Genomic DNA, 24,506 nt, shown 5'->3' with positions numbered 1-24,506 from the left:
AACGCCAAATTACTTCCTATAAACATCGAAGAAGTTCCCCCTACCCCATCCCTGGCTTTATTTGATTTTTCTACCCTGGGTTTCCTCTTACCCTGATTTTCCCATTTATTTTTAATCTTGTTATGCTGCATTTATCTTTGTAAATCACCTCTCAAGCATATCTGGAATCAGATGAAGAACACACAAGATCCTTTCTGATGTCTTCTCTCCCCTCCTCTATGGCCCCTGGTCTGAGAGAAGCTGAGCAAATGAATGAATGAAAGGATTTATGCAGGGGACAGTCTACACCAGAAAAGGGAACAGCCTGAGCAGGAGCACCTCCCTCATGGCACAAGTCCTCCCAGGTCACACTGGACCTGAAAGAACGTAGAGCCCCAACAGACACATTATGCATTGCTGCCCAAACTTCCTCGCCCTTCTCCCTTTGTGTGGAATGCCCTCCCCAACTGCCCCAAGCCCACCCATCCTTTAAGAGTCAGCCTCAACTCCCTCCCCAGGAAGCCCCAAGACCACCACATGCACGCAGTGTCTGGCCTCCCTGCAGAACTCGCAGATTGATTTGCAACAGTTGCCCAGCAACAGCCTCACTAGACATCAAAGTAAATGGCCTTAAAATGTTTCTAAAAGGGGCAGCGCCTGTGGCTCAGCGAGTAGGGCGCCGGCCCCATATGCCGAGGGTGGTGGGTTCAAACCCAGCCCCGGCCAAACTGCAACAAAAAAATAGCTGGGCGTTGTGGCGGGCGCCTGTGGTCCCAGCTGCTTGGGAGGCTGAGGCAGGAGAATTGCGTAAGCCCAAGAGTTAGAGGTTGCTGTGAGCCGTGTGACGCCACGGCACTCTACCTGAGGGCTGTACAGTGAGACTCTGTCTCTACAAAAAAAAAAAAAAAAAAGGGCGGCGCCTATGGCTCAGTCAGTAGGGCGCCGGCCCCATATACCGAGGGTCGCGGGTTCAAGCCCGGCCCCGGCCAAACTGCAACCAAAAAATAGCCGGGCGTTGTGGCGGGCGCCTGTAGTCCCAGCTACTCGGGAGGCTGAGGCAAGAGAATCGCTTGAGCCCAGGAGTTGGAGGTTGCTGTGAGCTGTGTGATCCCACAGCACTCTACCGAGGGCCATAAAGTGAGACTCTGTCTCTACAAAAAAAAAAAAAAAAAAACCTGGCTTATTGTACCCTCAATAAATCCCCAACAATAAAAAAAAAAAAAAAAAGTTTCTAAAAGAGGCCAGGTGCAATGGCTCACGCCTGTAATCTTAGCTCACTGGAAGGCCGTGGCGGGTGGCTTGCCGGAGCTCAAGGGTTCAAGACCAGCCTGAGCAAGAGTGAGAACCCCTATCCCATCTCTAAAAGTAGCTGGGCATTATGGCAGGCACCTGTAGTCCCAGCTACTCAGGAAGTTGAGGCAAGAGGATCATTTGAGCCCAAGAGTTTGAGGTTGCTGTGAACTATGATGCCATGGCATTCTACGGAGGGTGAGAAAGTAAGACTGTCTCAAAAAAAAAAAAAAAAGAAAAGTTTCTAAAAGGTGTTGAAATTATTTACATTTTCAGGAAGAGGGTGATAGCTTCCCAATTCAGTAAAAGCTTCTTGAAGGAACTGGGGCAGAACCAGCCAGGCTGGGCCAAAGGTGGGAGCAAACCAGGCCCTCTCATCCCAAAAGGCCAAGAGAGCAAAGGAAGAAAGAAAATCAAGAAGGGGGACCTCTGGCTCAGCGTCCATAGCTCAGTGGTTAGGGCGCTAGCAACATACACCAGGGCTGGTGGGTTTGAACCTGGCCCAGGCCTGCTAAACAACAATGACAACTAAAACAAAAAAATAACCAGGTATTGCGGCGGGCACCTGTAGTCCCAGCTACTTGGGAGGCTAAGGCAAGAGAATTGCTTAAGCCCAAGAGTTTGAGGTCGCTGTGAGCTGTGATGCCACAGCACTCTACCAAGGGTGACATAATGAAACTCTCATCTCAAAAAAAAAAAGAGTGGGACGGGTGGCGCCTGTGGCTCAAAGGAGTAGGGCATCGGCCCCATATGCCGGAGGTGGCAGGTTCAAACCCAGCCCCGGCCAAAAAAAAAAAGAGTGGGTGTCTCTCGAGGAACCAGCTGGAGTGGAAGGTGTGATTCCAGCCAGGGAACAAGAAATGCTTGGTCAAGACAGAAGCCGTTAAGTGGACAAGGTCCTAAAATTCATGCCTTGTTAATAAAAACCACCTGGCCTGTTCTGCCTTCTATTCAGAAGGGAAACATTTCATTAACATTTCGAAGCATTTCCTCTGCAAACATGAGTTTTGTATTACTGTTTCTGCCCTGACTGAGCAGCCTAGAGGGAAGGAAGTATGGGGCAGGGATAGGTGGGAAGGAAGTCCAAGTCCCACCCTAGCAACCAGACCCCAGCCCACTCTAGTTCCTAAAGGGAGAAGAGCCTCCTCTTGTGCCATGCCAGGGGCCAGAGGTGGTCAGCCCCAGCCATATCTCTGGTTCACCCTCCCCATTCCAAGCCTGATCAGCTTCTCCCAACAAATCATCCACTGAGTGGCAGAGCCCCACACACTGTATTCTGTGGCACATGCTCAATTGGCCATGGATCTGCCTCCCTCGTCCGACTGTGCGCTCTCACAGATGCCAATTCACAGGTCTTCACCCAGCACACATCATGCATAAATGCAACCATCCGCTTACACCAGCTGTGCCCAGCACTGTCTCCTCCCCCCAGACCCCAAGACCACGTGGCCTGCCCCCTACCAGCTAAGCAGATAGGGGTGGACTTGCTCACCCAGGCTCAGCTAATTAGTCTCCCTCTGAACCCCAAGACTGAGAGGTCCCATGGATTCAAGCTGATGCTACCACTTGGGGCAGCCACACTAGGCCAAGCCACACTCAGCCCTGGGAGAGTGAGCCTATAGGGAGAGGAAGAGATGGGACAGATGCACTGGGAGAGGCTGAGAAAATGAAACCTCAGTCTAGAGTGAGGAAAGCCAGAGGAGGGGCTGCCGGCCAGCCTCCCCACCCCAGGGGCCCAGGCTGCCTGCAATTGTTTGCTGCACAAGTTCCCTGTTCCCTACTCTTAAATCCCCTTTCACTTAACCTAATTGGAGGAGATTCCTGTTCCCTGCAACAAAATCATCCAAAGACATGGGATCAGAGGGCACTTTTACACCTCCTAAGCCATCCCTGCTTATCGAACCATGCCCACTACTCACAGTTTACAAAAGGAACAGGGGTCAACTTTGGGTATGGAAGTCTGAGTATACCCAGCATGGCCATGTGAGAGCTACATTGGGAAGGCAAGGTATAGGTGTGGCCCTAGAAGCTAGATAGGGTGGACTTTGTTCCTGAGCAAATGGGCTGGTTGTTTGAAAAAGCACAACTATAATAATGCTCTAGGAAGTGGACCTAAGTGGTAGGAAGCATAGCTGTGAGAGAAGGGGGCGTGTCTCCCAGGCGCACAGTGCTCAACAAATGCATTAAAGCAAACAGAGCAATATCTCTGTGCTACAACGCAGTGTTATTAAAATATTCATGAACAGGGTGGCACTGTGGCTCAAAGGAGTAGGGTGCTAGCCCCATATGCCGGAGGTGGCGGGTTCAAACCCAGCCCCAGCCAAAAACTGCAAAAAAAAAAAAAAAAAAATTCACAAACCAATGCATTCATTTAAAGAGCTCAGAACCATTCCCACAACAGAGCAGGTACTCAAAATGCACTAGTTTTTAAATTTTAAGCAGGCAGCTTCTCTCGTCTGGACACAGAAGTAAAGATAGAGCAGGTGGTGTCAAGTGGGGAGAGGCCAGACTTCATGGCTCACACTTGCAATCCTAGCACTTTGTGAGGCTGAGATAGAGGATCACTTGAGGCCAAGAGTTTGAGACCAGCCTGGGCAATAAGGAAATCCCATCTCTACAAAAAAAAATTAGCTGGGTGTGGTGGCATGCACCTGTAGACACAGCTATTAGGGTGGCTGAGGTAGGAGGTTCGCTTGAACCCAGGAGTTGGAGGCTGCAATGAGCTATGATGTTGCCACTGCACTCTAGCCTGGGTAACATGGCAAGACCTAAGTCTCAAAAAGGGGGGGCGGGGTGCCAGCCCCATATGCCAGAGGTGGCAGGTTCAAACCCAGCCCTGGCCAGAAAGTACAAAAAAAAGGTGGGGGAGGGCAGGGGACACACAACCAACTATCAGGATGCCAGGGAGGGGAGGCCAAGGTGGCAGGACCAGGAAGGAGGCCTCAGTGCTAACAAGAAGGGCTGCCCAAAGGAGGACAAACAGCCTGGGGAGTAGATGAGCCCCACCCCACTCCCCTGGGTGAACGGAGGCTGGAGGGCCTCGCTGCTACAGCAACAGCACTTACAGGACATCCACTCTGTCACAGGGGCACACAGTTCTCTCAATAACCCTAAAATGCACATACCATAAGTATCCCAATTTTACAGATGGGGAAATTGAGCCAGAAAAAAGTACAGTGACTTGTCCAAGATCACACAGCTAGTAAGGAGCAGAACTGGGATTTGAACCTAAGCTAACAAGTTCCAGAATTCAAAATGTTGACTGCCAAAGTGGACAGAAAGTGCTGAAAAGGGATCAGTGCCCCTCTGGGCAGATCTCACTTCACAGCTTTTAGACTCTAGGTTCAGAATTCCAGGCACCATCTTCCCAGCCAGCTGGGTGCCAAGCATCTGAGCTCACAGGTACACAGAGGTGTGTGTGGAGTCTCTTTCCAGGTCTCTTACCTGGCCCTTCTGCCTTAGGCCCTTCCTCTATCTCCACCAAACCCTACCCCCAATCCTAAAGCCTGAACCCCTACATCACCCCCAGACGTGGCACTGCAGACATCAATGCATCCTGTGTTCACAGGAGGCAGGAGGGCACCTAAGGGGCTCCACCAGGGAAAGCAGGAGAGACAGACCACCCCTCAGCCCCTCCCCCAACAGGACTTCTCCTCCTTAAACCCCATGCCCCAGTCTCCTAAATCATTTGCTGTTCCTCTAACCCAGGGATTCTCAACCTGTGGGTCTCAACCCACAGGAACTCTATTAAAGGGTTGCGGAGTTAGGAAGGTTGAGAACCACTGCTCTAACCCAGCAGGCCTCCTGCCCCCTTTTCCAACTCCAAGCCCTGGACGAAGCGCCCTTCCACATTGTGGCAGCAAACTTCTGCAGTGTTCTACCAAGCTTCCTGGCCCACCCCCTCCTCCAGGGGTCCCTACTCTATGCCCCTAGCCCAGATTCCCCGCCAATGCACTCGCCAAGCTCCGCTGACCTGTCCCTTAAGGACAAGGTAGCTCCAGTCCTGTGTACCAGCCAGCCCCCAGAAGTGCAGGGCCAGGTAACAACAGCCAGCTGCATGAATGAAGGGCTCATTGTTTACATTTACAACTGACAGAGAAGAGGTTTCTGGCGCACACGTGGTGCTCCCCGCACCCTCCTCCTTTTCCTCCTCCTCCTCCCCACAGCCCTAGGCTATCCCCATCCACACCAATGTCCCTGCAGCATCTCACGGGCAGCCCCCCTTATCCCAAACCCGCTTCTCACTCAGAAGGGAGAGGAGGCGTCTCAGAGATTGGGGGACACACTGCTGAATGTGTGGCTTCCCTCCAAGGTGCTCCCTGGGTCCGTCTTTCCCAGCGTGGTGCTGGGGCCTGCGTGGCAGTGCCCAGTGGACACCCGCCCTAGCCCAAGCCCCGCCTGAAAGGTCCAAACGGGCGGGCCCTGGAGGATCAACCAAGCATCCTCCGCGGCCACCGCCCCTCCCCGGGGGGGGGGGGGGGAGGGCAGAAAATCTGCTGCCTCACCCATCACCAGCACCAGCCTGTGCGGACATCCCCTGCGAGAAGCCGCCGGCCCCATTCTCCTTCTACCTCTCTCAGCGACGCACTTCAACCAAGTTTTGCAAAGGGCAACAGCCAGGCGACTGAAGCCGGCGGGACGGGGGCTCCGCGTTCTCCCAGACCCCAGGTCTGGAGATGGGGATAGGGGTTGGGGGTGTTGTATAGCCGCGCCCACCAGGCCATGCCCACCCCACCCCCGGTATCTTTGAGCCCAGAAAGCCCCCTGCGCTGCCCTTGGGAGGGGGACCGGCAGCCCCCAGGAGACGGTATGAGACCCCTCCGTGCGGGGGGGTGCCGAGGGTGCTGGGGATGCCTTCACCACCGGACCTGCAGCCCCGGCAGCGCCCCATACCCCAGCAGCGTCCCTCCTCGCTCGCAGAGACAGGGAAGTTGGGGGCGCACCCCAGCCAGCGCCCGCCCACGCCCCACGGCCAGCCGCGGACCCTTCCAACCCTGCCCACGCCCCGACAATGCCTCGGCGCACGCCGCCTCGCTGCCGGCCAGACCCGGGCTGCCGCCGCACCCCGCATCCCTATGTCCTTTGTTGCCCGCGCCAGTCCCCTCCCTCAACCCTCGGGCTGCACCTACCTTCGCCCTCCCGCAGCAGGCTCGGCGGCGGCGGCCCGGAGCTCCGGCTCCTCCTCCCGGCCCGGGCGCTGGGGGCGCGGGGATGCTGCGGCCCCTCCCTGCGCCGCGCTGCCCACGGGGCTCGGCCCCTGAGGACGCCGAGGGCTCCGCGCTCCGGGCCCGGGCCTGGCGTCGGGTCTGCGCGGCGACGGCCGCGGGAAGGCGGAGGGCACGGACCGAAGCAGTCCGGCCGCTGCCTGCGCGCCCCGCGGCAGAGCAGAGCCGAGCTGAGCGCCGGCGGAGCGAGCGGCCCGGCTCCGGGAGGGAACAAAAGGGGCTGGCGCTGGGGCGGGCGCGGGAGGGCGGGGCCTGACGCGCGGGGGTCTGGCGCGCGCGCGCGGCCTTGCGGTTCTTAGGCCGCGGCGCCGCTCGTGAAACGGGCGGGCGGGCGGAAAATACGGCGGAGCCTTGGGTCCCGGCACACCCCACCCCTGCCCCGCCGGGCACAGCAGTCATTTGGGGGGCATCGGGGTTCGCGATGGGAATTTATTGGCTCTTAAATGGTGTGTGATGAAAGAGTATCTGTTCAGACCAGGATGTCCCAGACCAGGGGGAGAGACCGAAGCTGGGAGAGAGATGATGATGTTTGGACCAGACAGAAAGGGAAGCAGGGAAGCAGCCCAGCCAGGATGAGAACTTCAGGTCTGTTTTGAGCACAGAGCGGGTGGAGAGCCTTGGTATGGGTCCTATGGCGACTGGATCCCAACATGTCTTTGTAAAGAGTGGTACCCAAGATACAAACGAAGTCTGCATCCTTCTCACCAGGACAGGATGTCTCCTGAAATGTCAGAAGACTCCTGACAGCTCCTGGAGCTCTCTCCTGGGCTGGGAGGCAGCAGTTAAGTGACAGATCAAGAACCAAAAAGTAACCAGATTCCAACACCCTTAAGTCCCCAGGCTGTGTTGGCTTCTGCTTGGGTTCCCTCTTCCCCTCCTTGACAAGCTAAGCTCTGTACCTTCACACTTACTGATTATTCCACCAGTCATGGCCTGCCCCCTTTCTCTGTTTGACAAATCCAACTTCCCCTTCCAAGCCCAGCTCAAATTCACCTGCATTCCCTTGAGTGTAGGAATGTTGGTGTGTTGGGGGAAGTTGTGGTCTGCACAGTGAGACCAGTTGCTCTATAGGAGGGCAGGGACATGGACAGTCTTGTTTCTGTCCCCTAAGGCACCCAGCACAATGCTTGGCAGAGCATAGACTTTTGATAATATTTACTGAATTAATGAATTAATTTGTTAAGTTGCCACTATCCCATTTCGACCGTCCTGATACCCTTTATTTTTGAAAAATGAGATCACCTTTGACCTCAGTTTCCCTATCTGTAAATTGGGGAGAGTGTTTCCGTTCAGTCCAACAAACATGTAATAGTATAATGATGGAGGGGGGCACTGGGAGGTCCCCAGTTGGTGGGGGAGCCAGATCTGGAGACCAAGAAGGGAAGAGGTGCAGAATGAACCCAAGGGAGATGGGGCTTTTGAACCCACCAACTTCAGTGTATGGGGCTGGCGCCATAACCACTGTGCTATGGGGCACTGAGCCAATAAACCCACATTTGTGTTTCCTTTTAAAATATGCATGTATTGGGCGGCACCTGTGGCTCAGTGAGTAGGATGCCAGCCCCATATGCTGAGGGTGGCGGGTTCAAACCCGGCCCCGGCCAAACTGCAACAAAAAAATAGCCAGGCATTGTGGTGGGCGCCTGTAGTCTCAGCTACTTGGGAGGCTGAGGCAAGAGAATCTCCTAAGTCCAGGAGTTGGAGATTGCTATGAGCCGTGTGACAACACAGGCACTCTACTCAGGGGGATAAAGTGAGAAGACTGTGTCTCAAAAAAAATTCATTTATTTATTTTTGGGACAGTCTCACTCTGTTGTCCAGGCTAGAGTGCCATGGCATCAGCCTAGCTCACAGCAACCTCAAATTCCTGGGCTCAAGTGATCGTCTTGCCTCTTTCCCTGCAGTAGCTGGGACTGCAGGTACCACACACACACACATACACCCACACAAAAAAAACACCACAACACCTGGCTAATTTTTCTATTTTTAGTAGAGATAGGGTCTTGCTCTTGCTTGGGCTTGTCTAGAACTCCTGACCTCAAGCGATCTTCCTGCTTTGGCCCCCTAGAGTGCTAGGATTACAGGCCTGAGCCACCTCCTGGTCTGTTTCTTTAAAAAAAAAAAAAAAGTGGGTGGCACCTGTGGGGGAGGTGGTGGGTTCAAACCCAACCCCAGCCAAAAACTGCAAAAAAAAAAGTATACCTTTCTTGGAATAGGGTCATAGAAGGCCTTGAGTGCATATTGAGACTTTGGGATTTCTCCTGGTGATTCCTAGGGGGGCTTTATCTGGTGTCCTTCTAAGGGTGGCTTCTGGAGCCGTGAGAGGACCCAACATGGTGCCCAGTTAGAAACATTCAGAAAGTTTTGGGCAGCTCATGTAAGGGCAGCCTGAGAGGCAGGCTGAGAACCTGGGAGACCACCTAAAAGGTGGTAGTTCAGTCAAGGGCATAGGCTTTTGAGTTTTTAGGGGCCCACCCCTCTTTGAGAATCTGAAAAACGCAAAGACTCTCTCCACAAACATGTGATATGAACAGGTGCTCATACACTCACAGGCATGCACACCTGCAGACAGGTTCAGGCAATTCACAGACCCCATGAAGTCCCTCCTGGTTTGTACACCCTGGCTCTAGGGCAGGGAAGAGAATCCAGAAAAGATAACAGTGTAGGTAGCAGAGAGTATGATTTCCCCAAATTGAGGGAGGGAAGTGGTTCTGACCCAAATCATGTGGCACTTTCACCTAGGGCATCTCTCCTTTCCTTTTGTTTTTTGAAACAGAATGTCACTATGTCACTCTCAGTAGAGTGCAGTGGTGTCACAGCTCACAGTGACCTCCGATTCTTGGGCTTAAGAGATTCTCTTGCCTCAGCCTCCCAAGTAGCTGGGACTACAGGCGCCTGCCACAATTCCCAGCTGTTTTTTTTTATTGCAGTTGTCATTGTTGTTTAGCAGGCCCTGACCGGGTTCGAACCCACCTGCCTCGGTGTATGTGGCCGGCGCCCTAACCACTGAGCTACGGGCACCAAGCCTCTCCCTTTTGATACCCAAAGCTTCTAGAACCACGAAATGGCCAAAGTTCCACTTACATTAGCCCATGAGGATAGATGAGGAAGGTTCCTAGTTATAAACTGTCATTGAGTCCCAACCCAAGTGGGAACCTGAAGTTTAAAGCGGGGCAGGGATTTGCCCAGGTTTTTCTATTTCTTCCTGCAGCCAAACCGGTTGTTGTCAGGTGTAGGGATGGAGTTGGGCTTGGCCCCTGCCTTGGGGAGGTGAAGGGGACCTACAGGGGTGCTCTCCTGGCAGACCTCTCACCCAGGCCTTTTGTCTCCACAGAAACTGTTGATTTGGCCATTTTCTAGCTGACACTGGCTGTGACCAGCCACCTCACAAAAGAGAGGGTTTTCATACCACACTGGGAATAACTAAAAGGTCAAGGCCAGATTCTTTGAGGTCTGGTATACCCTGCAGGTTGCTGCCTCCATGGTACACTTTTTTACATTTTATTTTAGAACCCACAGGATAGCCCTAGGATGGGTTATTTTGCAGCCTCTGAATTGCTGTTTACAAGAAATTTGTAATAACATTGGGAAACCTTATGTATTACATCTAGCAAAAAACTCACATCATCAGATTGTGGAGACCATACAATGTCACCCTTGGAAACCGCAGAGGGAAAAAACTGGGAACTGTGGTAAGCTTTGAGTGGGAGACATCTAGGGTTTTTCTCTCTTCTTTTCTCTATTTTCCTATAATTGGCATGTGTTACTTTGGGGTCTAATAAAAGAAATTTAAACCCAGGCCCATTTCTATTGAAATGATTGGTTTCTTGCCTAGCAGAGTTAAAGCTGCCCAAGGCATAGGGCTGGGAGTGGCATCGCCCATACAGATATCAGCTAAGGCCATCAGGCAGCAGGCCACACACCCTTGCTTTCAAATGGTTGGACTTTGCCTGAGCCCAGTTTTCCCTCCCTTTGGTCTGATTCTGCCCACAAGGAAGCCTGGCACAGGCTCCCTCCGTGCTGGTACAGCCGTGGTGAGGTGAGACCAGTGATAAATTAGGAACAGATCTCTGCCACTGGGTTATATAGGGTCTTCCCCCACCCCCAGTTGGGGTGTTCCTGAGGTCCTGGGGGTTTTTTCCAAGCATCTTCCCTGGATTTCCCAAGGGCAGATGTTAAGGCTAAAGCCTCTCCTGGCGGGTCAGCAAACACTGGCATTGCCGAGTACATATCCCAGGATAGGTTCCAAGCTAAGAACTTTGCATAGATTATAAAGATAAATGAAGATAACCCAGAGACAGCAGGCAAAAGCTGTTCATTCAGAGCCTGGATGTGCAAAGCAGAGACTCCAATGCAAACAGGGGAAGCCTTAGGGTGGAAAAAGAAAGACTTCAGTATGCTCTGATCAGAGGCTGGAACAAAGAAATAGCATATCCTCCGTGATTGATGATGGGGGCATATTTGACTTTTTCTGATTGGTCCTAAATTGGGAGTGAAGGCAAAAATTAGGGAAACTGGTATTTATTGGTCAAATCCTAGACCCAGGGGTTGTGGTTGCTGCAGAGAGTAGGTCAGGGTTCTAATTTTATATATGGCCCAGTCATTGTCCATTTGTGTACAGTCTCCAACTTATGATGGTTCAACTTACAATTTTTCAATTTTTAAAGTTTAGAATGGGCCGTGACTGTGGCTCAGTGGGCAGGGCACTGGCCCCATATACAGAGGGTGGCGGGTCCAAACTCGGCCTTGGCCAAATTGCAACAAAAAAATAGCCGGGTGTTGTGGCGGGCGCCTGTAGTCCCAGCTCCTGGGGAGGCTGAAGCAAGAGACTCGCCTAAGCCTGGGAGCTGGAGGTTGCTGTGAGCTGTGTGACGCCATGGCACTCTACCAAGGGTGATGGAGTGAGACTCTGTCCCAAAAAATAAAATAAAATAAATAAATAAAGTTTAGGATGGTGCAAATGATACAGATTCAGTGGAAATCATGCTTTGAGTACCCATCTACACATTCTATTTTCTCATCTTCATTGAAATCCAAAAAATTACATAAGACAGTCAACACTTTAATACAGGCTTTGTGGGGTGGTGCCTATGGCTCAGTGAGTAGGGCGCTGGCCCCATATACCAAGGGTGGTGGGTTCAAATCTGGCTCCAGCCAAACTGCAAGAAAAAATAGCCAGGCATTGTGGCGGGCAGCTGTAGTCCCAGCTACTCAGGAGGCTGAGGCAAGAGAATCGCCTAAGCCCAGGAGTTGGAAGTTGCTGTGAGCTGTGACGCCATTGCACTCTACCAAGGGTGATAAAATGAGACTCTATCTCTAAAAAAAAAAAAAAAAAAAGGGCAGGCTTTGTGTTAGGTGATTTTGCCAAGTGTAGGCTAATGATGTTGTCTGTAAGGTGGGCTAAGCTACCTATGAGGTTCAGTAGGTTAGGTTACATTTTCAACTTAATATTTTCTTTTTTTTTTTTGTAGAGACAGAGTCTCACTTTATGGCCCTCGGTAGAGTGCCATGGCATCACACAGCTCACAGCAACCTCCAACTCCTGGGCTTAAGCGATTCTCTTGCCTTAGCCTCCCAAGTAGCTGGGACTACAGGCGCCCGCCACAACGCCCGGTTATTTTTTTTATTGCAGTTCAGCCGGGGCCGGGTTTGAACCCACCACCCTCGGTATATGGGGCCGGCGCCTTACCAACTGAGCCACAGGCGCCGCCCTCAACTTAATATTTTCAACTTACAATGGGTTTATCAGGACATAACCCCATCATAACTCAAGGAACAACCGTATTCAGTCTCTTAGTCTTAACTCATTTGATCCTCACCGACTATTCTAAGAAGTGGGTGTGATTATTATGCTCATGTCAGAGAAGAGGAAACCAAGAAACAGAGAGGTTAAGAGACATGCCCCCGGTCACACATTTCATGAGAAGGTTTGCCAGGCCACCGGGCTTCCGACGTGCTGCCCAGGAAGGAGACACTGCCTGGAACTTGGCTTACCAGCTCTATCCTGCCTCCTGCCCAGGGCAACAGGGACACAGGGAGAGAAGACCAGTTCCCATATTGAGTGCCTACTGCGTGCCACATTCGCTGTTCACTCTTCAGCAGGTACAACTCTAAACACCTGAAGTAATAGGAACCCACATCATTATCACAACTCCCATGTGGGCGGCTTTGTCATCTGCCCCATTTCACAGATGATCTGAAACTCAGACATATTCACACCGCAGATGGGGGGCAGCACCGCATGGAATCCAGTCCACTTGGGTCCAGAGTTGGTGTTTTAATCTGCACATGCCCAGCCTCTCAGGTGAAGTGGTTCCTGTGAACAAGTAGTGGTGGGGCACCTGCAACATGCCAGCTGGCCCAGGTCTGCAGCAGGAGCTGAAGGACAAGCCTTGATGGCGGGGGTGGGGTGGGGGGGGGGTAGGTCCTCATGCAATTCCACAATGAGCTGCTTCTTCCTTTTTTTTTTTTTGACAGAGTCTCACTCAGTGGCCCTAGGGTTGAGTGCTCACAGGAACCTCAAACTCCTGGGCTCAAGTGATCCTCTTGTCTCAGCCTCTGGACTAGCTGAGACTACAGGCACTTGCCACACACCTGGCTAGTTTTTCTATTTTTAGTAAAGAGGGCATCTCATTTTGCTCAGGCTGGTCTTGAACTCCTGAGCTCAGGCAATCTACCCACCTCAGCCTCCCAGAGTGCTGGGATTATAGGCATGAGCCACATTGCCTGTCCCCGCATGAGCTTCTTCAACTGGGAACTTTGGAAGTGGGGCAATGTGGAGGGAAGAGGAACCCCCTCCAAGGTAGACAACACCTCACGCTCACTAAGTGTCAGGTGGACACGTGTTTAGGGATTTCAGCTACTGCTTGCCTGGTTCCTGCAGGGCTGGACATTGCCCCTAAGGGAAGAGATCTCAGGTGCTGGTGCCCCTTCACTCCACCTAGGGTTTTTTCCTCCTTGGGTCCTGGGCTGGGCTACACACTGCCAGCTTCCTCTTGCTAGAAATCTCTAGAAGGTGCTGGCTGCAGGGCCTCTGCAGTCCCTCAGTCCTTCTTCCACAGCTGCTATTCCTTATGTATGCTTCCTCTCTCTGAGCCCCATGTTCGCACATCTGTGTGTTATGTCACTCTCTGAGGCTGTGACACACCCTACAAGCTTGTTTATTCTGTGTGTCTGGGAGCCTTTTGCCTAGGACACTGCCCACTGGCCCCTTCTCTGTCTGGGGCTTCCTCCCCTCCTCCACATACAAAGCTGCACTTGCTTTCTGGCCTAGATCTAAGCAGGCATCTCTTCTGGGTCTTTGGGTCCTTCTCAGAAATCACTCCAATAAGATCCCCTCTTTCCCATCCAAAATACAAAAACTAGAAACGGTGGAATGTTGCCAGTTTATTATTTTACCAAGAAAAAACACTGAAAAAATAATTGTGCTATTGATATCATGTCCTAAAAGAAAGGACATTTTAGCACCGAAAGAAGGTAAGCTCATCATTTTGGAAGAGGATAGTTTATTTATTTATTTTTTTTTTTTTTTTGTAGAGACAGAGTCTCACTTTATGGCCCTCGGTAGAGTGCCGTGGCCTCACACAGCTCACACCAACCTCCAACTCCTGGGCTTAAGCGATTCTCTTGCCTCAGCCTCCCGAGTAGCTGGGACAACAGGCATCCGCCACAACGCCCAGCTATTTTTTTGATTGCAGTTCAGCCGGGGCCGAGTTTGAACCCGCCACCCTCGGTATATGGGGCCGGCGCCTTACTGACTGAGCCACAGGCGCCGCCCGATAGTTTATTTTTTTAAAGAAATAAACTTGGGGGTGGCGCCTGTGGCTCAAGGAGTAGGGCGCCGGTCCTATATGCCGAAGGTGGCGGGTTCAAACCTAGCCCCGGCCAAAAAAATAAATAAATAAACTTGGCTTGCTGGAAAACTCTTGTTCACTTTGCTGCTGATGAAGGAAAAATTGGTCGAGGTTGGCAGTTGTTCCTAAAACCTTGGGAACTGTCCTAAGGAAGTTCACTCTGGTCTGAAGCCTCAGGGTGGTGACTTCCCTGGTCCCACCCTCCTCCACCGTCCTAGGCCACCTTGGTTTCTGACAATTGCATTGCCCAATCTGGCTTTTTTGGGGCCAGCTCATTCCCTGTTTCATTTCCCCCACCTTCTGGGGCCTCTGAGCCTTGGAGAGCATTATACCTCCAGTGCCTGTGAGCCAGATGTTTGGGGAGAAGCTAGGAGGTCATTTGTTTGACCCTGTTGCTTTTCAGCAGGAAGGATAAAGTTCCAGTAGGTAAAACACCATTAGGAAAGCCCTCTATTAAAAAGAGCAGCCTTCTGGGTGGCGCCTGTGGCTCAGTGAGTAGGGCGCCAGCCCCATATGCCAAGGGTGGCGGGTTCAAACCCAGCTCCGGCCAAACTGCAACAAAAAATAGCCGGGCGTTGTGGCGGGCGCCTGTAGTCCCAGCTGCTCAGGAGGCTGAGGCAAGAGAATTGCATAAGCCCAAGAGTTAGAGGTTGCTATGAGCCGTGTGACGCCATGGCACTCTACCCGAGGGCAGTACAGTGAGACTCTGTCTCTACAAAAAAAAAAAAAAAAAAAAAGAGCAGCCTTCTTTCTCTGAAGCAGCTTACCATGTGGCCTTCTTATTCATAAATTGCTCTTTCATTGCAAAGATGTGGTCCATATGTGTATAATGTATGAAAGTTAGCACTAGCATGGACAACACAGCAAGACCCCATCTCTAAAAAAAATTGTTTGTTTGTTTTTTAATTAGCCAGGTGGCCTGGCATGGTGGCTCATGCCTGTAATCCTAGCACTCTGGGAGGCTGAGGCAGGAAAATCCTTTGAACTCAGTAGTTCAAAACCAGCCTGAGAAAGAGTGAGACCTTTTCTCTTCTAAATATAGAAAAATTAGCCAGGCATTGTGGTGGGCACCTAAGGTCCTAGCTCCTTGGGAGACTGAGGCAGGAGAATCACTTGAATCCAGGAGTTTGAGGTTGCTGTGAGCTAAGCTGACACCACAGCACTCTACCCACAGCAATAGAGTGAGACTTTGTCTCAAAAATAAATAAATAAATAAATAGTTAGATATGGTAATATGCACCTGTAGACCTGGCTATTTGGAAAGCTGAGGCAGGAGGATTGCTTAAGCCCAGGAGTTCAAGGCTCAGTGAGCTATGATGGTACCACTGTATTCCAGCCTAGGAGACAGAATGAAACCCTGTCTCTGAAAAAAGCAAAACAAGAACAACAAAAAAAAAGAGCTCATATTCAAACTTCTGTTTCCCTAGCAACAAAATCTCCTTTGCTTTTAAAGCCTTTAGCTCCCTTCTGCCTACTGTGTGGCTACAAAATTGCTTTGAAAAAGACACATACACAGCCAAGAGTGCTGATGGAGGTATGGGCAAGGTGCTTTGGGCCATATAGGTCTCATTCTTTTTTATTTGTAGAGACAGTCTCACTTTACCGCCCTTGGCAGAGTGGCACGATGTCACACAGCTCACAGCCACCTTCAGCTCTTGAGCTTAGGTGATTCTCTTGCCTCAGCCTCCCGAGCAGCTGGGACTATAGGCGCCCACCACAATGCCCAGCTATTTTTTTTGAGACGAGGTCTCACTCTGGCTCAGGCTGGTCTCAAACCTGTGAGCTCAGACTGTACACCCGCCTCGGCCTCCCAGAGTGCTAGGATTACAGGTGTGAGCCACCGCACCCGACCTCAGGATGAACTTTTTGTATCTTTGGCAGGAGGGAGGGGACCTGTGAATGTCATCAGTGAGTTGGCTCTTATTCCCCTACAGCCTGGAGAGCTGAAGGCAGCTGCTGCACAAACCTTCATGGGGCTCAGTGCAAGATACATGACTGCTCTGTGCCTCAGTTTCCCCCTCATGCCATGCCGGTTCTTATTCTCTTTTGTTAAAGTTCTCCTTCCCTGGCTCAGTGCCCGTAGCACAGTGGTTACGGCGCCAGCCACATACATGGAGGGTGACAGGTTCGAACTCTAACCAGCTAAACAACAATGACAACCGCAACAGAAAATAGCCAGGCATTGTGGGGGGCACCTGTAGTCCCAGCTACTTGGGGGGCTGAGGCAAGAGAATCCCCTAAGCCCAAGAGTTGGAGGTTGCGGTGAGCTGTGACGCCACAGCACTCTACCAAGGGTGACATAGTGAGACTCTCTCTCTCAAAAAAAAAAGTTCTCCTTCCTTCAACCCTCCGCAAAAGGTCACTGAATTGGTGCTCTGCAGCAGCTGAGGGTGCTCCAGATGCGTGCAGGGAGGAACAACAGCTTGTGACCTGGGCCGCCCAGTCCCTCCTGCTTGTACACTATCCTGGCTATCACTCTGGCCTCAGAGCCAATTGGCAAACTGAAGTTCCCAAAGTAATTCTGACTCCTTGGGAATAATTCCACTACCAGATTGTGAGCATGCCAAGGGCAGGGTCATGTCTATCCTGATCATGCTTGTGTCCTCCCTACCCAGGCCTGTGTCACCAGGTGCTTGAATGTTGCACAAACCTCAGATCCTGTGGCTACCCCTGGAAGGCTGAGGAAAGAACATGGGGTGGTGGTGGTGGTGGAGGAGAGCCCATGAAGCCTCATGAAGAATGCTAACTAGAGGGTCTTGGGCTCCAACAGTAGTAGCAAACCACGGGGCCTGGCAGAGAGAAGGCTGAATCTGGATTCCAAAGACTAAGTGACCCCTGGAAAGAGCACTGGAGGTAGAGTCCGGAAGCAAACTTCGGGGCATGTGGCCTCCGCAGAGCTCGTTCTGTAGGGTTGTACTAGTCTCAGAGTCTCCAGTTCAGCCCACTAGGGTACTAGAGGGAATGGTTACCCACCCCACTTCCCATGGAGTTGCTATCTGGAGTAACAGAAAAGAGGAGCATCTCAGACCTCAAGCTCTGCACATATACCTAGCTTGCCTCATGTGCATTAAGCTGGGGGTCAATGTCTTCTTTCAAGACCCGGTTTCCTGTATCTCAAGTCTACATGCCTATAAATACATTTACTGTAGACGCTCATTTGAATTCCTCTGGGGACAGCAAGGGATGAAAGTGCTGACCCATCCAGTCAGGGCCTTCCTACCATCTGAGTGCACTTGGTGATGCTGTATCTTAGCAGACTGCAAAGACACATCACATGTAAAACACATGTGAGGCCCTGGAGGAAGTCAGAGAAGCTATCACAAATCAAGAAGTTTTGTTTTGTTTTTTTTTTTGAGACAGAGTCTCACTATGTTGCCCTCTATAGAGTGCCTTGGAGTCATAGCTCACAGTAATCTCAAACTCTTGAGCTCAAGCAAGTCTCTTGCCTCAGCCTCCCGAGTAGCTGGGACTACAGGTGCCTGCCACAACACCAGCTATTTTTATTTATTTATTATTATTTTTTGAGAAAGAGTCTCATTTTGTCACCCTGGGTAGAGTGACATGGTGTCATAGTTCACAGTAACCTCCAGCTCTTGGGCTTAAGCAATCCTCTTGTCTCAGTGTTTCTATTTTTAGTAGAGACAGGGGTCTCGCTCTTGCTCCGGCTTCTCTTGAACCTGTGAGCTTAAGCAATCCACCAGCCTCAGCCTCCCAGAATGCTAGGATTACAGGCGTGAGCCACCATGCCTGGCTAATACCCAGCTATTTTTTTTTTTTTTATACCCAGCTATTTTTTTTTTTGAGACAGAGCCTCAAGCTGTCGCCCTGGGTAGAGTCCCATAGCATCACAGCTCACAGCAACCTCCAACTCCTGGGCTTAAGCGAGTTTCCTGTCTCTGCTTCCCAAGTAGCTGGGACCACAGGCACCTGCCACAATGCCTGGCTATTTTTTGGTTGCAGCCGTCATTGTTGTTTGGCGGGCCTGGGCTGGATTCGAACCTGCCAGCTCAGGTGTATGTGGCTGGCGCCTTAGCCACTTGAGCCACAGGTGCCGATCCCAGCTATTTTTAGAGACGGGGTCTTGCTCTGGCTCAGGCTGGTCTCCAACTGTGAGCACAGGCAATCCACCTGCCTCGGCCTCCCAGAGTGCTGGGATTATAGGTGTGAACCACAACGCCTGGCCAAATCAAGGGGTGTCCACCTGGCCACACCCAGCCTGCATCTCTTCAAGCTTCTTGACCGAAAGGATCTCTGCCTGAGACCCAGAGAAGAATGCCAGCATGTCATCTGTTTCTCTCATTGTTGTGCCTAACAACTCCCCATAAAGAAAGGTGTACTGGGGATAATTCACTAGGTGGAAACTGACTGGTCCTCTGACCCCTTTGCCTTGGGTTTGGAATCAGCATACCAGTCCCAGTCTCCTGATAGAAACTTCTAGAAACACTGAGATTGGAGTCACAGTGGGGTCTCTAGGCCACAGTGGCCACCTCTACCTGGCCTAGAGACCCCACTGTGACTCCAATGTGAAGGATAGGGTGCAATCCTCTCCCCAAATCCTTTGTGTCACTTTAGACAGGGTCATCCTGGTCCTTGTCTCCTAAGATAAGGTGAGGGTGTGCACGTGCATGGTAAATTGCTTTCAACTTTAATTGTAAAGTACGCATATAAGACAACATATGTGTGGTCATTACAAAACTTTCTTTTTCTTTTTTTTTTTTTTTGTAGAGACAGAGTCTCACTTTTATGGCCCTCGGTAGAGTGCCGTGGCCTCACACAGCTCACAGCAACCTCCAACTCCTGGGCTTAAGCGATTCTCTTGCCTCAGCCTCCCGAGTAGTACAAAACTTTCAAGATAGAAAAAAATCAAGAAATGTAATGTAAAATCTGCATGGAAGGAAACAAATGAAACCCTCCCAGTAACACCGATAAGCCAAGCAAGTTGAAATTGCACAGGTGAATCAGAAAGGATATAGTCAACTGTATTTCTTGGAAGCGACCATCACAGTCTGTCTCAGAACTTTCTTTTTTTTTTTTTTTTTTGTAGAGACAGAGTCTCACTTTATGGCCCTCGGTAGAGTGCCGTGGCCTCACGCAGCTCACAGCAACCTCCAACTCCTGGGCTTAAGCGATTCTCTTGCCTCAGCCTCCCGAGTGGCTGGAACTACAGGCGCCCGCCACAACGCCCGGCTATTTTTTGGTTGCAGTTTGGCCGGGGCCGGGTTTGAACCCGCCACCCTCGGTATATGGGGCCGGCGCCTTACCGACTGAGCCACAGGCGCCGCCCTGTCTCAGAACTTTCTAAGTGACCGATGTACAATGTACAGGTAAGACTTAAGCACACCTGGCCTAAGAAATAGAACTTCCTCAGTACCTCTGAATCCCCTGTGTGTACCCCTCATCTCATGCCCAGCCCAAAGGTACCTCCTTGAATTTTGTTTTTCTTCCCTTTGCTTTGCTTTCCTGTGTACTATGCCTAAACAATACTGTTAAGTTTTGCAGGCTTTTAATCCACCTGTAAATGAAATTGCGCTGCGGGTATTCTTCCCCGATGTCTTTCATGCTGTCCACATTATGTTTGAGACTCAGCCACATCGTGAGGTGGCCACAGAGGATTCCACTGTGTGAACGTTCCTCCACACTTACCTAATCCTCCGTACACTTACCTCCTCTCCTGCCAGTTAACGTTTAGGTTGTTTCCAGTCTGAGGTTTTGTTTAGTTTTGTTCTGTTTTTGCTGTTTTCACTCCCGGTGCTCAGCGTACAGGCTTTGCTCTGGTGTACAGCTCAGAGGCAAACTGCAGGTCTGAGGGAATGTGCACCTTCACCTTTATAAGATACTGTCAAATTGTTTTCCAAAGTGGTGGGCCAATTAACATTCTCACAGATGGAATGTGAGTTCCTTTGTTCAGTATTCATAACAACTCTTTGTATTGTCATACTCTTTAATTTTTTTCTGGTCTCATAGTTGTAAAAAACAAAAATAAAACAAGGAAAAAAAGAAACTTCTCCAAACGTGATTACAAATGGATTTGAACTTCTTTTCACAAGTTTGTGAGTCTGTGGGCCATAGGATTTCCTCATCCGTGAAATTCTTATCTGTGCTTTTGTCAGTTTTCTTTCGGGTTGTCTTTTGTTTTTATGAGACAGAGTCTTATTATGTCGCCCTTTGTAGAGTGCTGTGTGTCACAGCTCACAGCAACCTCCAACTCTTGGGCTTAAGCGATTCTCTTGCCTCATCCTCCCAAGTAGCTGGGATTACAGGTGCCCGCTACAATGCCCGGCTATTTTTTGGTTGCAGCTGTCGTTGTTTAGCAGGCCCAGGCTGGGCTCAAACCCACTAGCCTCCGTGTATATGGCCAGCGCCCTACTCACCGAGCAACGCTGCCTAGCCGGGTTGTCTTTTTCTCTCTCTCTCTTTTTTTTTTTTTTTGTGGTTTTTGGCCAGGGCTGGGTTTGAACCCACCACCTCTGGCATATGGAACCAGCGCCCTACTCCTTGAGCCACAGGCGCCGCCCTCTCTTTTTTTTTTAAGAGACAGGGTCTCACTCTGTCGCCCTCGGTAGAGTACCGTGACATCACAACTCACAGCAACCTCCCACTCCTGGGCTTAGGCGATTCTCTTGCCTCAGCCTCCTGAGTAGCTGGGATTACAGGCGCCCGCCATAACTCCTGGCTATTTTTTTGTTGCAGTTTGGCTGGGGCCGGGTTCAAACCTGCCACCCTCAGTATATGGGGTAGGTGCCCTACTCACTGAGCCACAGGTGCCACCGGGTTGTGTTTTTCTTAATGATTTCTAGGATAATTCACATACCCCAGACTTTATTCCTTCATTAGTTGAAAGGGTTACCAGGGGGTGGTGCCTGTGGCTCAGAGAGTAGGGTGCTGGCCCCATATACCAAGGGTGGCGAGTTCAAGCCTGGCCCCCACCAAACTGCAACAATAAATAAATAAATAAATAAACAAACTTAATTAAAAAATTAAAAAAAGAAAAGAGTTGGGGTGGTGCCTGTGGCTCAAAGGAGTAGGGCACCATCCCCATATGCCAGAGGTGGCAAGTTCAAACCCAGCCCCGGCCAAAAACTGCAAAAAAAAAGACGTAGGGTGCCGGTCCCATATTCCGGAGGTGGTGGGTTCAAACCCAGCCCCGGCCAAAAACTGCAAAAAACAAAAAAATTACCAATAAGGTAGGCACAGTGGTTCCTATCTGTAATCCTAGTACTCTGGGAGGCTACAGCGGGAGGATCCCTTTGCGCTCAGGAGTTCGAGATCAGCCTGTGCAAGAGTGAGAAGACCCTATCTCTACTAAAACTAGAAAAATTACTCAGGTGTTAATGGTGGGTGCCTATAGTCCCAGCTACTTGGGAGGTTGAAGCAGAAGGATCACTCAAGTACAGGAATTTGAGGTTGCAGTGAGCTAGGCTGATGCCACAGCACCCTAGCCTTAGTGACAGAGGTGAGACTCTTTCTCAAAAAACAAAAAAACAAAAAAAAGAAAAGAAAAAGACAAGAAGAAAGAATTACCAATAACATTCCTGGTTTATGGCTTGTCATTTAACTTCATTAAAGAAGGTCTATGGACAGAACTTCTTTGCAGTTTTTTTTTTTTTGGGGGGGGGCCAGGGCTGGGTTTGAACCCACTACCTCTGGTATATGGGGTCAGTGCCCTACTCATCTGAGCCACAGGCACCACCTGGGACAGGCCTTCTTAATTTCAAGTGTAGTCAAGGTTTTTCTTCACAGTTTAAATCCAAGGTTTTCAATTTGCTTTTTTTTTGGCAGTTTTTGGCTGGGGCTGGGTTTGAACCTGCTACCTCTAGCATGTGGGGCTGGCGCCCTACTCCTTTGAGCCACAGGCACTGCCCTCAATTTGCTTTGTTTTTTTGTAGAGACAGAGTCTCATTTATCACCCTGGGTAGAGTGCCGTGGCGTCACACAGCTCACAGCAACCTCCAACTCCTGGGCTTAGGAGATTCTCTTGCCTCAGCCTCCCAAGTAGCTGGAACTATAGGTGCTCGCCACAACGCCCAGCTATTTTTTTGTTGCAGTTTGGCCGGGGCTGGATTTGAACCTGCCACCCTCAGTATATGGGGCCAGCACCCTATCCACTGAGACACAGGCACTGCCCACAAAAATTTGCTTTTTAAGCAACATGTCTCTGTGTTCAAAAGAAGCTACGAATGGTTCCAACACAGAATGCCCACTTCCTTCTGGGGCAATTTTTTCCTTAAGAAAAATTCCTTGGACAAACCATCATAAATCAAGACTCATTGTTTAAGTAATTAAATCGTTATTGCAACAACAACAAAACTCAGAGAGGTAAAGACAAAAGAAAGCAATGGGGCGGAGCCTGTGGCTCAGCTGGTAGAGCACCGGCCCCATGTACCGAGGGTGTCGGGTTCAAACCCACACTGGCCAAATTGCAACAACAAAAAAATAGCTGGGCATTGTGGCAGGCACCTGTAGTCCCAGCTACTTGGGAGGCTGAGGCAAGAGAATGGCCTAAGCCCAGGAGCTGGAGGTTGCTGTGAGCTGTGTGATGTCATGGCACTCTACCAAGGGCCATAAGTGAGACTCTGTCTCTACCAAAAAAAAAAAAAAAAAAAGAAAGAAAGAAACCAATGATGGCACAGCCAACATTGTCCAAGGCTGCCCAGTGCCAACTCACTCATCAGGCCAGGTACACACTCCCAGGCCAGGCTCTGAGATGGCTATTCTGTTGCTTCCCCCACCCCAGATTAAATTAAGTTTGTTCATTTTTCAAAATGATTCTTTGCTTTACTAAGTAATCTCAGAATAGTGGTGAATAAGCTCCGATTATGCATTTAAAATACAGATTTATTTTTAATCCAAGTCTTCAGGGAAAGTAATTTAGAGTGAGACATAAATGCCTTAAATAACAAATCTATAAATGACACAAATCAGTATTTCACAGTGCTATAGGACCTAGAACACTTTGATGTAATTTCCTCATTTTAGGAAATGGGCAAACTAAGGGTTATCTCTGGCAATCTTGAAAGGCCAGGAACCCACAGCAGGCCTGGCAGGCTTCCTGAAGATGAAGAGCTGCCTGGAAGCAGAGGGGGTGGTAAATGGAGCCCCCCAACCCCATGTGCTTAGGTTGACTTCTTGTACCTAAACGACTGCAAGTCCGAGTATGGCAGGCTGTGAAACAGATCCCAGCCTTGATGGAGGGCGGTGGCCAGCACAGCCTGGGACCTGCATTCAGGGTCCTGTCCCCGAAGGGTGCCTGACCTCTTGCCCCACTCCCATCCCAATCTCATGCCCATCACATTCCCTACCCTCCCCGGCCCGAAGGCCAGAGTCAGCAGGCCGCCTGCGCCTGTGCGGGGCGCTTTTGCGCCTGGACTCCCTCCCCCCTACTTGGCCCGCAACCACTGCGCCCCCTGCAGGCAGGTGCTGTTCCTGCAAGCACAACCCAAGCTTTCCTTCTGCTGTCAAAATTTGAGTTCCTCCTGTAGAAGACTAAAACCAGACCCACACCTTTCACCATTAACTAAGACACTCACTGGATTAAAGATTTAAACTTAAGACATGAAACTATAAAAATACTAGAGGAAAGTTTAGGGAAAACTCTTCAAGAAATCGGCCTCGGCGAATATTTTATGAGGAGGACCCCCGGGCAATTGAAGCAGCATCAAAAATACACCACTGGCACCTGATCAAACTAAAAAGCTTCTGCACAGCCAAGAACACAGTAAGTAAAGCCAGCAGACGTCCCTCAGAATGGGAGAAGATATTTGCAGGTTATGCCTCTGACAAAGGTTTAATAACCAGAATCCACAGAGAACTTAAACATATTAACAAGAAAAGAATAAGTGATCCCATCTCAGGATGGGCAAGGGACTTGAAAAGAAACTTCTCTGAAGAAGACAGGTGCACGGCTGACAGACATATGAAAAAATGCTCGTCATCCTTAATCATCAGAGAAATGCAAATCAAAACTACTTTGAGATATCATCTAACTCAAGTAAGATTAGCCCACATGCCCATGGCGAGGATGTGGAGAAAGGGGAACACTTCTACACTGCTGGTGGGAATGCAAACTAGTACGTTCTTTTTGGAAAGATGTTTGGAGAACACTTGGAGATCTAAAAATAGACCTGCCATTTGATTCTACAATTCCTCTACTAGGTATATA

The 24,506-nt window shown here is 50.4% G+C and overlaps 1 protein-coding gene across 5 annotated transcripts in view; it reads right to left on the bottom strand.

Annotated features, from left to right (window-relative positions):
- The window catches only part of CLIP2 (CAP-Gly domain containing linker protein 2), an 85,404-nt gene extending 78,721 nt beyond the window's left edge, over nucleotides 1-6,683 (bottom strand). For 4 of the 5 annotated variants that reach the window (XR_008373376.1, XM_053556857.1, XM_053556859.1 and 1 more), the window contains exon 1: nucleotides 6,399-6,683. The gene's annotated coding sequence lies outside the window, so the exon portion shown is untranslated. Of the gene's footprint in view, nucleotides 1-5,514; nucleotides 5,804-6,398 lie in introns of those variants that run through there. The other variant, XM_053556858.1, reaches the window with a different exon arrangement.
- Between the last annotated feature and the right edge of the window lie 17,823 nt (nucleotides 6,684-24,506).

This window comes from Nycticebus coucang, chromosome 12 (genome assembly GCF_027406575.1).
Source record: "Nycticebus coucang isolate mNycCou1 chromosome 12, mNycCou1.pri, whole genome shotgun sequence".
In the NCBI taxonomy this organism is placed as follows: Eukaryota; Metazoa; Chordata; class Mammalia; order Primates; family Lorisidae; genus Nycticebus; species Nycticebus coucang.
Note: the sequence above shows the minus strand (reverse complement) of the source record. Positions and strands in the feature narration are given on the sequence as shown.